Source organism: Fukomys damarensis, unplaced genomic scaffold, assembly GCF_012274545.1.
Source record: "Fukomys damarensis isolate Sample0158 unplaced genomic scaffold, DMR_v1.0_HiC HiC_scaffold_6, whole genome shotgun sequence".
Taxonomy (NCBI): domain Eukaryota; kingdom Metazoa; phylum Chordata; class Mammalia; order Rodentia; family Bathyergidae; genus Fukomys; species Fukomys damarensis.
In genome coordinates this window covers 7,790,429-7,803,069 of record NW_022900918.1, presented here as the reverse complement: position 1 = coordinate 7,803,069, position 12,641 = coordinate 7,790,429, and the positions used below count along the sequence as shown (strand labels likewise).

General features: G+C 36.7%; 2 pseudogenes; both read left to right on the top strand.

Annotated features, from left to right (window-relative positions):
* Positions 1-8,533: 8,533 nt before the first annotated feature.
* LOC104852997 lies at positions 8,534-12,281 on the top strand (annotated as a pseudogene).
* On the top strand, positions 10,342-11,085 carry LOC104852995 (annotated as a pseudogene).
* Positions 12,282-12,641: the final 360 nt, after the last annotated feature.

The following is a 12,641-nucleotide window of genomic DNA, read 5'->3' as shown; positions in this document are numbered from 1 at the left end:
GATCTAATGTCTTAATTTACATAAAAAACTGAGGGAGCTGCAATAACTCGGACAATGGGGGAGGTAAGAACAAATAATGATGTGAGTGTTTTGTTCAGCTGGCCTGTCTCTTGCGACCCTGGTACAAGTACGAAACAAAAGGCTCATTATCTTCAGAGAGGACGAGGGAAACAGAGTGTGCCTCCAAGTTCCTAGCCTTATGGCACAGCAGTCATCTCTAGAAAGATGGAAAGATTAGAGCTCCTAAATGATGAAACCAGAAAACATTTTTTCAATTAAGATTCTACATCCACATGGGCAAATAAGATATATCTTTAGGAAGTGAGTCAAGACTGATTATTGAAGATTAATGCTGGTTTGTAAAGACTGGGAGAAGTAGCTGTTTCTTCAAATGTCCAGAAACCATAGTGAAGATATAAAGTACACCAATAAGAAAACATGACCTAATCAAAGAATCAAAATAAGTCCCCAATGACCAATCCTAGAGAAATGTAGATCTATGAACTTCATAAACAATAATTTGAAATGGTTGCGTTAATGAAGTTCAATGACTACAAGAAACACACATTGAAAATTAAGCAAAATCAAGAAAAAGAATCACGATCAAAATGAGAATCTCAAGGGCCGGAGATTTAGCTCAGTGGTTTCAGTGCCTGTCTCACAAGCACAAGGGCCCGAGTTCAATCCCTGGTACCAAATAACAAACAAACAACATGAAAATCTCAAAAAAGATATACTACATTAAAAGAAAATTCTAAAGGTGAAGAACGAAATAAATGATTGAAAAATTTGTTAGACACATACAGCAGGAGATTTAATAAAGCAAGGAAAAAAAACAGTAATCTTGTACAGATCATTTGAAATTACCTAGTATGAGGAGGCAAAAGTCATCATTGTCATCATCATCATCACCATCATCATCTCTAAAGGACTTATTGGACAATACTAAGTAGAAAAGAAATATATTCATATTAGAAATATAAGAAGGAGAAAAAAAAGAAGAAAAAGAAGGAGGACAAGAAGAAAAAGGAGGCGGAGAAGGGAGGAGAGACAAAGAATGGATAGGAAAATATTTAAATTCAAAAACCTCTTAAATATAAGAAAGAAAATTCACAAATTAAAAATACAGCTACTATATGATCCAAAAATCCCACTTCTAAGTATACACCCAATAGATTTGAAGTCAAGACTTTAGAGTAATATCTACATGTCGATATTCTTTAGAGCATTACTCACAGTAGTTAAGACATGAACACTGTCATTAGCAGATAAATGAATATAGTAAGTGTGATATATACAGGCAATTGAATACTATCCAGTCTTAAAACTAGGAAGTCATGCCTATGTGACAACATAATTGAACTGGCACATCCGTGAAGAGAAATATATGAGGCACAAAAGAACAAAAATTGAACCCCATGGAAGAAAAGGGCTAAATGTGTGTGTAGGGAAAATGGGAAGGGTAGGAGAAATGCAATAAAGGAAAAAAAAACATGAGAAAATGAAAAAATAGAAATAAAGTTTGTAAATGGGGAGGGTAGGAGGGAGTGAAGGGAGGGCACGGACAAGGGAAAAAAATGAGAACCAAGACCTGTCATGTAAAGGTACAAGATCCCAATAATGAAGGTAATTGTACTGTATACCTAAAATGTACTGATAAACTCAATAAAAGAAAAAAAATGAATGCCATGTATGTGAAGCATTGAATATAGTCAGAATTGTAAGAACAGAGTAGGGTGGTGATTTTCAGGGGCATTATTTTAATAGGCGTAAAGATTCAGTTGCATGGAATGAATAATTGATATCTGCTGTACAACATTATACCTATAGTCAGCAACACTGAATTGGGCACTCAGTTTTATAAAGAATAGATTTATTTAGAGGATACCAGTCTTATTTCAGTGATTTAAAAAATTCAAATTTTGATCCTTTTATTGTCCTTTAGCATTTTCCACATAAATATATACTGAAAAAGAAAACAAACAAAACACAATAAAAAAAGTAGTTTAGACTTTAAAGCATTAGTTGAAAATTCTTTTAAATGAACATTGCCAGCAAAAATATATTGTACATTTATTGTTGCCATGTTCCAAGTGCCTAAGTGTCTAAATTGAAACATTTATTTCAATAACATCTCCTGCTAGTATGAGATATTTATTTTTTCCACTCACTAATACACACACTATTATAAATCAGTTTTTGAGATAAAATGAATTGTATATTTAGATGCTCAGGTCTAGTTCTCTCATTGTGAAAGAGGGTAAAGTTAGAGATATTAATTTGATTAAAATTACAGTACAGGTATGTGTTGAAATAAGGATAACCTGGATTCTATTTTTTTCATAAGTAAGATAATAAATTTTAAAGTTTGACAAAGTCTGTATAAAGTTTCTGAGTGTGAAATGTTTCTTCCGTTTTTAATTTTCATTTACGCATTCCATAGTGTCTTATTCTGCTCTACTTAGTAGCTAGATAATTAAAGGAAGGCAGATTCCTTAGACTGGTAACTGTAAAAGGGAAAGAATTTAGAGATTACTTACAACTCCTATGCAGAGGGTTGTTTTATCCTCTATGTAGGATCTCTATTTTTAAATTATTATTTAGAGCTTTTGAACAAGAGGTTCTCAAACTCCTGAATATATTTTGTGTGTGTTGGTTAGCATTGAACTGATGCTTTTACTAAGTGAATACAAAATGGGAGAATAAATAGATCAACTCCAGACCTGGAGAAGCCCAGTATGTTAGCTAATATTAAAATCAGATGCTTTGAACAGAGGTCTCAATCGGTAATAAGTAAAAGATGGTAGAATTCTATTTTCTCTTATTTCAGTGAAACAGGAAAGAATTTCTATGTTGACAAGAAGCAAAATCCTTCAAACCCATAGAAAAATTTGTCTTTATCAAAAGTAAAGAATCTTAAACTATTATAACAAGAGTGAATAAGAGCAGAATATGCAGAAAATGTGAGTAACACAAGGATGGGATGTTGGCAAAATTCATATATTGTCCCTTTAATTTTTGAAAATGATTCTGAAAGTGATCCACTAAGCCTTGCTTGTCCACATGAGGAAAGGACTTAGAATAGTGATTTAAGGGGTTTATAGTAGGGTTTATTTAAGGGGTTTACTGTTCCTAGTATTTTACTCAGTCTATGTTGCTAAAATATTGGCGACTGAGTGGATGGTGTACACACATGAGGCTCAGCATTTCCTTCTATATGTTTACTATTCCAGAGATGATACTAAGTTAAGTATGCACATCTTTCTGTGTGTTAGGTATAAAAATGTTTTCAGACTATGTGCTTCCCAAAAGCTGGAAATATGAAAAAAGTGCTTATATGGACCTTCTAATTTGATTTAAAGTTAGCATTAAGTCAATGCCCAGAAAGTAAAAGAATCAGATTTCGAATTGCCCCAATGCACCATAATTTCCAATAATGAATTTCTGAGAATTTCTGAAACATTATTTATACTGCTGCTCTTTTTCATTTCAGCCTACACTGTACATAAAGTAGACATATATTTTTTCTTTGCAGGCTGTGTCATTTATATATCCTTGATCTTTTTTAAAGAAAGCCAAGTAAGTCTGGTAGTAGGCATGAAATCCTTCCCAAAATGGAAAAAAAATGTTTATATTTACTATTTTAATACCAAGACTTTCCATTGTTGCATATTTGGCACTTTTTAAATTTGCTTTTTCTCTTTTTTAGGCTGCTAAGTCATTATTTTAATTGCTCTAGTCTGTTACTTAGTAAGAGTATCCTTGCCTCCTAAAAGAGCAACCATACTTTTTCTGTGGAGATTCACTTATGAAAAAGTAAACACTTAAAAAATCATATTAAGTATTAATTAAAATGCATATTTTTTAAAGTATAGTTGCGATCCTACCCCAGTGATATGCATATATATTGTTTATAGAAATACAAAGGAAGAGACACTGTTTGGAAATGTCAATGGAATGAAATGCTGTCATAGAATAATTATCTCTTGTTTCCACAAAAATGCCTTGGGGAAACTAAAGTGTTCATTTTCAAAGCAGGAAACATTGATCCACTGGGCATGTCCTATAAAAAAAAAAGACTTTATTTTATTCCATCAAATGACTCATGCAAATTCAGTCATTTCATCTGATATATGTGAGTTACAGAGAATGACATTTGTGTGCTGTAGTGCTACTACACAAGATGAAAATCATAACATTTTCTTTGGCCTATTTGTCTTTAAAGCAGAACTAAATTTGTTCTGTGTCACAGTAAGTTTTAATAACAACTAAATTTGTTCTGAAACTCAGTAAGTATTAATAATGGTAAGTTTGAATGATTAGAAATGTTATATTCTGATTTAATTTTCTTTGATATTTTATAAGTAAAATAGCTTCTCCAGTTCTAATCGTGATGCAGTTACATATCTCTAAATTATATATATCCTACGGGAATTCTATATATTGTTATACATCAGAAAACAGGCATATAACATAAGATTTGTGGCTGATGACTATTCAAATGAAGATAATTCTACCATTATATAAAAAGATAGAGCATCATGCCTAATTTTGATGCTATTTTAATCTGAATAGCAAAAGCAAATATGTCCAGGGTTCTGGGGGAAAGACCAAAAAGCTGAGATTTATATGTTCAAATGATGTATGTGTAAATACATATAAGACTTGCACAGGGCCTCTGAAGATGACTACATTTTGAATAATGGATAGTCACATGACACCTTAGACATGTTTTTTATGTGACCTTATCATGTATACTGTTGCATGTGCCATGTCTTATCAGCAGTTAACCTAGCTTTATTGATATAAAACATCTTCAATATCTTTCTTCTTTATATTGTTATTTTTTATTCATCAGAATATAAGTTCCCATTTCCCTCTTTGCATGACTGGTTAAATGCAATAACTTTTGAAATTAGGACATGTAAAACTTTACTAATCAAAGTCGGAATCAAAGAAAAATGTACTTTTATTGAACTAATGCCTACTGCCTTTCAAAATATTCTTATAAGCAGAATTTCTGAAATTAAAAAATAACAATATCAATAAGAGGAGTTTTATAAGCTGTTATAAGTATCAACTTATTATAAAGTTTATTATATTATTTAAAAGAAACAAATTTCCCATTCCTTGCCAATAAAAATGGGCATATCATATGCTTATGTATTCATTTTACTTACTCACCAAAGAGGTCTCATTTTTCTCCTTTTTGGTTAACATAATAATTATTCCAACATATGCTCCCGTTTTTCTAAATCTTCTTGATACCACTTTTTACTTGTTTGCCTGAAGCATCTTTTCAAACATCCACAGTCTCTGGAGAGCTATGCCATTTAATCAAATAAAATCAGGAGCCATCTATCAGGGGGAGAATTGTGCAATTGAAAGTGTTGGATTTCATAAATATAGGTACTAGGCACGAAGTAGAAATGGGTGCAATGGAGACTTTCTGTATGATAGAAAATTGAGAACTTGATTATTTTAGTTGTGGTAGAAGAAAAGCAGACTTATTTTATATTGAGTATTCTCAGATTCAAAAAGTCTCCTCCTGTCTAAGACATAATGGGATCAGAGATTAAGTAAGAACAGTGATCCTAAACAAGATGAAAGTGGTTCTAGTTATGCAATGGGTATCATTAATGAATAAGAGTGGCAAATTCTGGAGTTAGTAAATTCCTACCTATTTCTTCAAGTAGAAGAAAATAATTGTATATGTTTTTCTGAATATTAGAATAACAGTATCTTTTACAAAGATCCTTCTGTACCATCATTAACAGTGAAACACTGTTGCTAGAAATGATGTCATTGCTTTACAGAATCCATATACTAAGTTTTAGATAAAGGTTTCCCTCCAATACCAACACTTACAGTCATATCAAGAGCAATATACATTGGTGCTTTATTTCACCCCACTTTGACAGAATAACTGCTTATTCTTTAATTTGCCTCTTCATTTGATCTTTCATATTTTTACATGTATCTCTTTCCCAAGTAAGATTTTGAGTCATAAATAAAGGAATAATCAATGGAACCACAAAGCTAATTCTGTCTCCTACCATCTCCTCTGGTATCACATTCTATGAGCTACTATTCACCTGCTACATTTCTCCCACTTTGTAGTTTAGTCAGAAAACTGTAAATGTAGAGACTCCATTTCCATCATTAGACACAGTCTTTCAGAGAATTCTCACAATTACATGATACAATTGATCAACCAGAATTTTATTTGTAATCTTTTTTATATTTATAAATCATGACAGGTGTTTTGTACTCGATAAATGAAGAATAATTTATGAAATATTTATACTTCTCTACTTACTGATTTTTTAAAAAAATGTTACCAAAAGCTGTTTTCTCCATATAATTCTATCTTATATACAGTAGCAAAAAGGCATTTCCTTTCAAATCTATTTTAGTGACTCTTTGGCTCAGGAGAAAAAATCAATTAGGATATATTTAAATCCTCTAATTTAGTATCAAAAATTACAATCAGTAAGACTAACATTTTCTTGATTATATTTCTAATAGAAAAGTGAAATAAGGATATATATTGGCACTTTTAACTGAATAAATCAATTCAAAATCTTTCTGCTTTACTTTAAAGTGCTTTTGTTACCAAAAAAATCTATAGTGACTAATGTATGAACTCCTAGAACCATTTAATACTATTGTTTAACCTTTGAAATGCTTCATAATTTTTGAATAGCTCAGTGAGTGCTATAATCTCAGAATTACTAACTTCTTTTCAAGTATTGGAACATACACAAACGGGCTCAGATCTGTCTTAATTCCACTGCATACACTTTTTTATATGAACTTGTATGTATGATCATTATTTCTGCTATCATAAGCCCAACATTATGTCTACAAATGCTAAGTATACGAATGGATTTCTTAACAGTTTACATAATTAGAATACATTTTTAAAAGTGTCTTTTCAGAAGGTTAGAAAATGTTAAATATAACCTGTAAGGTAGATCTTATTTATTTATTATGTCTTATTGAGCAAATATGTTTTTGTTTTAAGGTACACACCAGAAATTTTGCCATTAGTGAATATTAAAAGTAACCAGATATAGGTCACTTGCTGCTTCTGAGGCAAGTGGTGCTCTTTAGAGATCTTTTGCTAAGACACTGGCTTAGTTTTGCACATACATGTAGTGCATGCACATGTGTTATGTGTAACTCTTAGAAATCAAAACATTAGAAAAACATTTGAACTTTTAATCACACATAAAATTCAAGATATATAAAATATCTTCTAGTTACAAGTGCATAGAGTCAATGAGAAAAAATCATTTAAAAACATAAAATGTATATAATTAATATCTTATTTTATGGCCTAATAATTTCCATAGGAACTAAGAGGAAGAGAGATAATTGAAAAAAGTAAAAAATGAAAAACATTGGCAGAATAATATTCTCACTGCTTTGTACTGGCAGATATTTAAAAGAGCAAACCAGAAAGTTAAGAAAGTGCTTCCTGAATTACAAAAAAAAGACAAAATGAACATGATTTAGAGATTTTTTTTTTACATTTTGTCTAAAACATTTGAACTCACATGGGGATGATTTTAACAGCCAGGGAATGTTTAGAGATATTTTTTCATTATTAGGACAGATCTGCATGTATGATCACGAGAAAACCAGAAGAGCCAGTGGGAAATTTAAATTAGATCTAGTGGATCAAATCCAGGGCTGCTGTTAAACTTTCTACAATGAACAAGATAGTTCCCTAACCACAAAGTATTATCTTATCCATAATATCAATATTGCTAAGGCTGAAAGTCCTGGACCAAATGGCAGAATCTGGCTAGTGAGTCTCTCCTATCTGACACGATGCATTAGTTTGTAAGAGGGTTAAATTACAGCTCTTCTTGCATTTATTCACATGTGTACAATTTTTTGATTATAAGAAAAATATATAATAACACAAAGGTTTACTCTAGACCCATTATTTTACATCAGTGAAATTTAAGTTCAGGAAAGGCAAGTTGTCTGGTCGGCCAGACCCGGGCTTTCACTAGCGAGGGCTCCTTGGCTTCCTGCCATGGTGCCCGAGGGGCCATCGGGGCCTCAAGGCAAGATAAGGGCCACCAGGGGCTGGTGGATCCTCTCTCAGTGTCCTCAGCTTGTAGGCCAGGCTTGTCCAGAGTTTCAGTCCAGTGGTCATGGGACTGTTTGGCGGATGGGGGCAAAGACCAGAGATGGTTCTCAAGCAGCCTCGAACCAGCTTCCTCCAGGGACTTTCCCAGGGGTGGTGGCCAGGTGCCCAGGCTCTGCCCACGATTAGCCCGGCTGTAGGATGACGCCACAGAAGTTGACGACATTTGCCTTGCTCCTGACCCAGTCAGTGAAGGGCAGCACCTGCCAGTGAAGGGCAGCATCATGTTATTAACAGATGTGAAACCATTTTTCCCCAAGTTTGCTGGGCTCAGTGTGGCATAAACAGGCTTCAGAAGCGTGTGTCTGTCCCAGCTGTATAGCCACTCGCTATGTATTTGTGCTGGAACCACCGGTGCCTGAACAGAAAATATACACAGAAGGCATGGGCTTCAGAGCTTCAGTATTTCCACCCCAGTATTTATCTTCAGAGGTCACTCTCCAGCCATATGCCTCCTCTGTGTACCCACGATTCTACACAGAATGTGTGCTCAGTTCGTGCCTCATGGTATGATTATAGCCAACCCAGTCATTGCTGAGGTTTTCAGACCACGAAGCCCTGAAATGAACATATGTGTGCTCTTGCACAAGGAAGGGAAGCTCCATTTAAGAAAAACAAAAACAAACAAAGGAACAAACAAAAAACCCTTATGATGAGAAAGCATACCATGAGCAAGAGTTTAAAAGGACTGGTGGTACATTATCATCTGAGATAAAGTCAGCTAGAGGTTCCCACCTATTCGAGCTCAGAACAGACAAGAAATCCAAAACCACTGAAAACGGTCCATCTATCTCCAAACCTGAATTTGAATTTAACAGGTTGAAGTTTCCTGAATTTCAGGGTCCAGAGAACAATATAACAGGGAAACAGAAGCAGTTCAGATGGGGACCTCTTCAGTCCAACTCCACCATTTCTCAGGAGGCAGAATTGGAAAAACCAACTGGAGTGATGCCAGGGGATGAGATGGTGATGGAAAATAACCCAAATGAGTACGTGACTGATAACGCTGCTTCCAGTTCCCCATCGTGTACAAGAGTTATCTTGCACGCCAATGGGTTATACTGTTTTTGCAGACATCTTCAGAACCCTCACCGGCTCCTAAAAATGTTACTTCTGTAATTAACCTAAGACAGATGTTTCATCAGCAGATCCTAAAAATGTTAGTGTGTCATCATCTGAAATTTTACCTTCAGATCCTTCCTACAATGAAGAGAAACATGTTCATCCTACTAAGGTGGGTGACCTTGAGCAAAACAAAGCCTCGGGGGAAAAAAAGAAAAGAAAAAGAAAAAAGTCTAAATCGTAATATGAAATCCTGACTGTTCAAGAGCCAGTAGCAATTGAAGATGCCCAGGAGATTCCCAATCTGGCAGTTGCTTCCAAAAGAAGAGACAGAGTAGAGTCACCGAAAGTTCAATCTAAACAGCAGCCACAGAATAATTTTAAAAATACTGGAAAGAAAAATCAGATTCCAGTGTACTTGGATTTGGGAGGCAGCACCGGAGAAGAAGCAGCGTGCCGGGCAGGCCAACCAGTCCTCCAGACCAGCTGTGCTCTCAGCTGGAGCAGTGTCCGTCCTTTCCAAAAACACCAGCTCCAAGGACGGCGCCGCCACTTGACAGGGGAAGACTCCACACAACCTGTTGGACTCCAGTGCCCCGCTGATAAAGAAGGGGAAGCAGAGGGAGGTCCCCAAGGTCAAGAAGCCCACCTCACTGAAGAGAATTATTTTGAAAGAGCGGGAAGAGAGACTCCGAAAATGCTGGGAGCCCTGCAATGGCCAGTGATGAAGCACGGGGTGCAGAGATTGGTGCTGTGAAACTGGCCTCCAACCAGGCCCGCTCCACAGTTTCAGGGGAAACAGAAGAATTGGCCTTCTCCACTCCTGCAGTCGGGGCCTATCAGAAGAACCACTTGGCGCAGAGCTCCAGAGGGATGTCCAGCCTGTGCCCGACGAAGCCGGCTTCCACAAGATCCACGGCCGCAGTTCCCGGGACCGCTGCAGCCTGATGATGTTCAGTGAAGAAGTTGAAGGGAGGGCAGAGGGATGGGGAAAAAATAAGAACCAAGATGGATTATGTAAAGATGCAAATTTCCAATGATGAATATGCTTACACTGTATACCTTAAATGTACCAGTAAAATTAATTTTTTTAAAAAAGAAGAATCTTAAAATGGATGCCGAGTGGATGCTTCCTGATCGAAGAACAGCTGCCTCCTGGGCTAAATGGAAGTGATATTGAATCAAATTCTGAAGATGAGGCCACACCACAGAACTTTGATCATAACTTACAGGGAGAAAAAGAGGTTGGAACCATTCGAGAAGCAGAAATCTCAGGTTTATCAGCAGATGGATCGAAAACCGAAACAGAGGCCAAAGCAAATGCATATGAAGAGTGCCCTTCTGGAATTCACTTAGATATGTGGGACATATTTCAAGAATTGCATAAAATATTTTCTGAACAGAAAACTTCAGCCTCAAGATTCAGAGTGAGAAAGAGAAAATGTTCCAGAAAAGATGAATTGAAGAATCATAAAGAATCTAATAGGGGGCAGTCCTTAAATGAAACCCAGTGGAAGGAGCTTACTCAGTACTTCGGAGCCAACGCTAGATTTGAAGCCCCTGTTAAAAAGAAAAAGGTTGAAAAGTCTGGCCTTGAAAAGAAGATAACCAGGCTGTGGAGTAGTGGGGCGTTGACAAGGCTGAGGAGCTCAGCAACCAGCTGGTACTCGAGAGCTTGGTGCGAAAATTGCCAAAGCAATTGCCTGTCACAAGTTTGTAAAAGCCAAAAAGGAGGCTGAAAACTCACAGGCTGCTCGAAAAAAGAAGAAACTAGCATGGGGGTTTGAAGCAAAGAAGAGATGGGAAACCAAAAGCAACATGGGAAATATGTAAGTGGGCAGAATTCTTCAAGCCACATGTAGACTTATATGCTTAATTTACAGAAAATATTTTTCTGCTTAGGTCAAATATGTCAGGAAATTGATAAAAGTAGGAAAATTAAGCATAAATCTTGGGAGTTGATTACAGCTCTTTCAAGTTTTATTCTAAGGGATTCATTTTACTGAAGTGATGGAATGAAGTATTTCATTATTTATGTAAGAAATATAAGCCTACATACAAGAAAAGAAGGTAGGGTTTTATTTATTTGTATAGACTTAGAGTATAAAGTTAATTTTACTTTTCATCTGTTTGGTATAGCATAGCCTGTGAGATCCTTATATTCTCTTATCTGTTCTTGGCATAACTGTACTTTTTCTGGAATTACGTTTTTAAGATTGGCTTTTGTTTAAAATAGATTAGTCATAAGTGCAAAAAAGTCTCATTTGATGCTATCTTTCCAAATGACTGTAATAACCTTAATGCTGAAACAACAATTGTTGATTCTTTATTGAAAGGAAAAGAAGGAGAAAGAAAGAAAGAAAGAAAGAAAGAAAGAAAGAAAGAAAGAAAGAAAGAAAGAAAGAGGGTGTGTGTGTGTGTGTGTGTGTGTGTGGACCTGCACAAGGAGCTGGTCTGCTTCCAAAACGACATGCACCAAAAGGATCCAGCAAAGGCTAAGACCCAATGCTGGCTTGTGCTGGGGCTGAAGGAAAGGCTCAAATACCTACCACTCAAGAAGCTGACAGGCATCATCATTTTTCCCAAATGTGAGACGATACAGTCAAAAGGTGGGCTGGACCACACTCTGCGCACCGCTATAGATTACGCCTTCGCGCAGAATACTCCCTTTGTGTTTGCTCTCAATCACAAGGCTCTGAGGCACAGTTTGAACACAACAGTTCCTGTCAGCTTTCTGGGATCTTCAGCTATGATGGGTCGCAGGACCAGTTCCGCAAAATGGTTGAGGTGACCATGACAGCCGGCAGGCATACAAGACAAGGCTGGAGAATGCGAGACTGGAGCTGGCAGCGGGAGCCCACCGCTCAGACTTGTCCCAGTCCACCCTCAGAGGTCCCCAGCAGCTCTGTGGAGAACAGCCCCTTGCACCCTCCGGAGAAGAGCCCCACTGCACTGAACTCTGGAGAAGGCATCTGGAAGCTGCAGGAGCTGTGCCCTCGTGCTGGAGGGATCCCTGGAGGCCTCTGTCTCTCAGATGACAAACTTGAATTTATGAGGAGAGTTCTTTCCTGTGTGCCTGTGCATTGTGGGTAAGCAGGGTGGAGGTTTGAAAAGACTTTGGGCCTTTTTCTTCTCGGTTTTTCACGGACCCAATCTATTTTGTATGGCTGTTGAATTTGGAAATTAACTGGCACATTAAAGGCACGTGAAGTGGTGGTTGCCAGCCTTCAGAGCTGCCTTCTGTCCGGTATGCAGAGCTGGTGGCAGAAACCTTTCCTAGAAGCCTGTTGGTAGGGCTTTAGCTCTGAGCATATTGTGGGTCTGGAGAACTTTGGAAAATGTAGTACTTGAGCACTTTGGCTGCTAAGGAGCCTTCCCCTCCACTGGGGCACAGCGGGGCAAGGGAGTCCAGGCA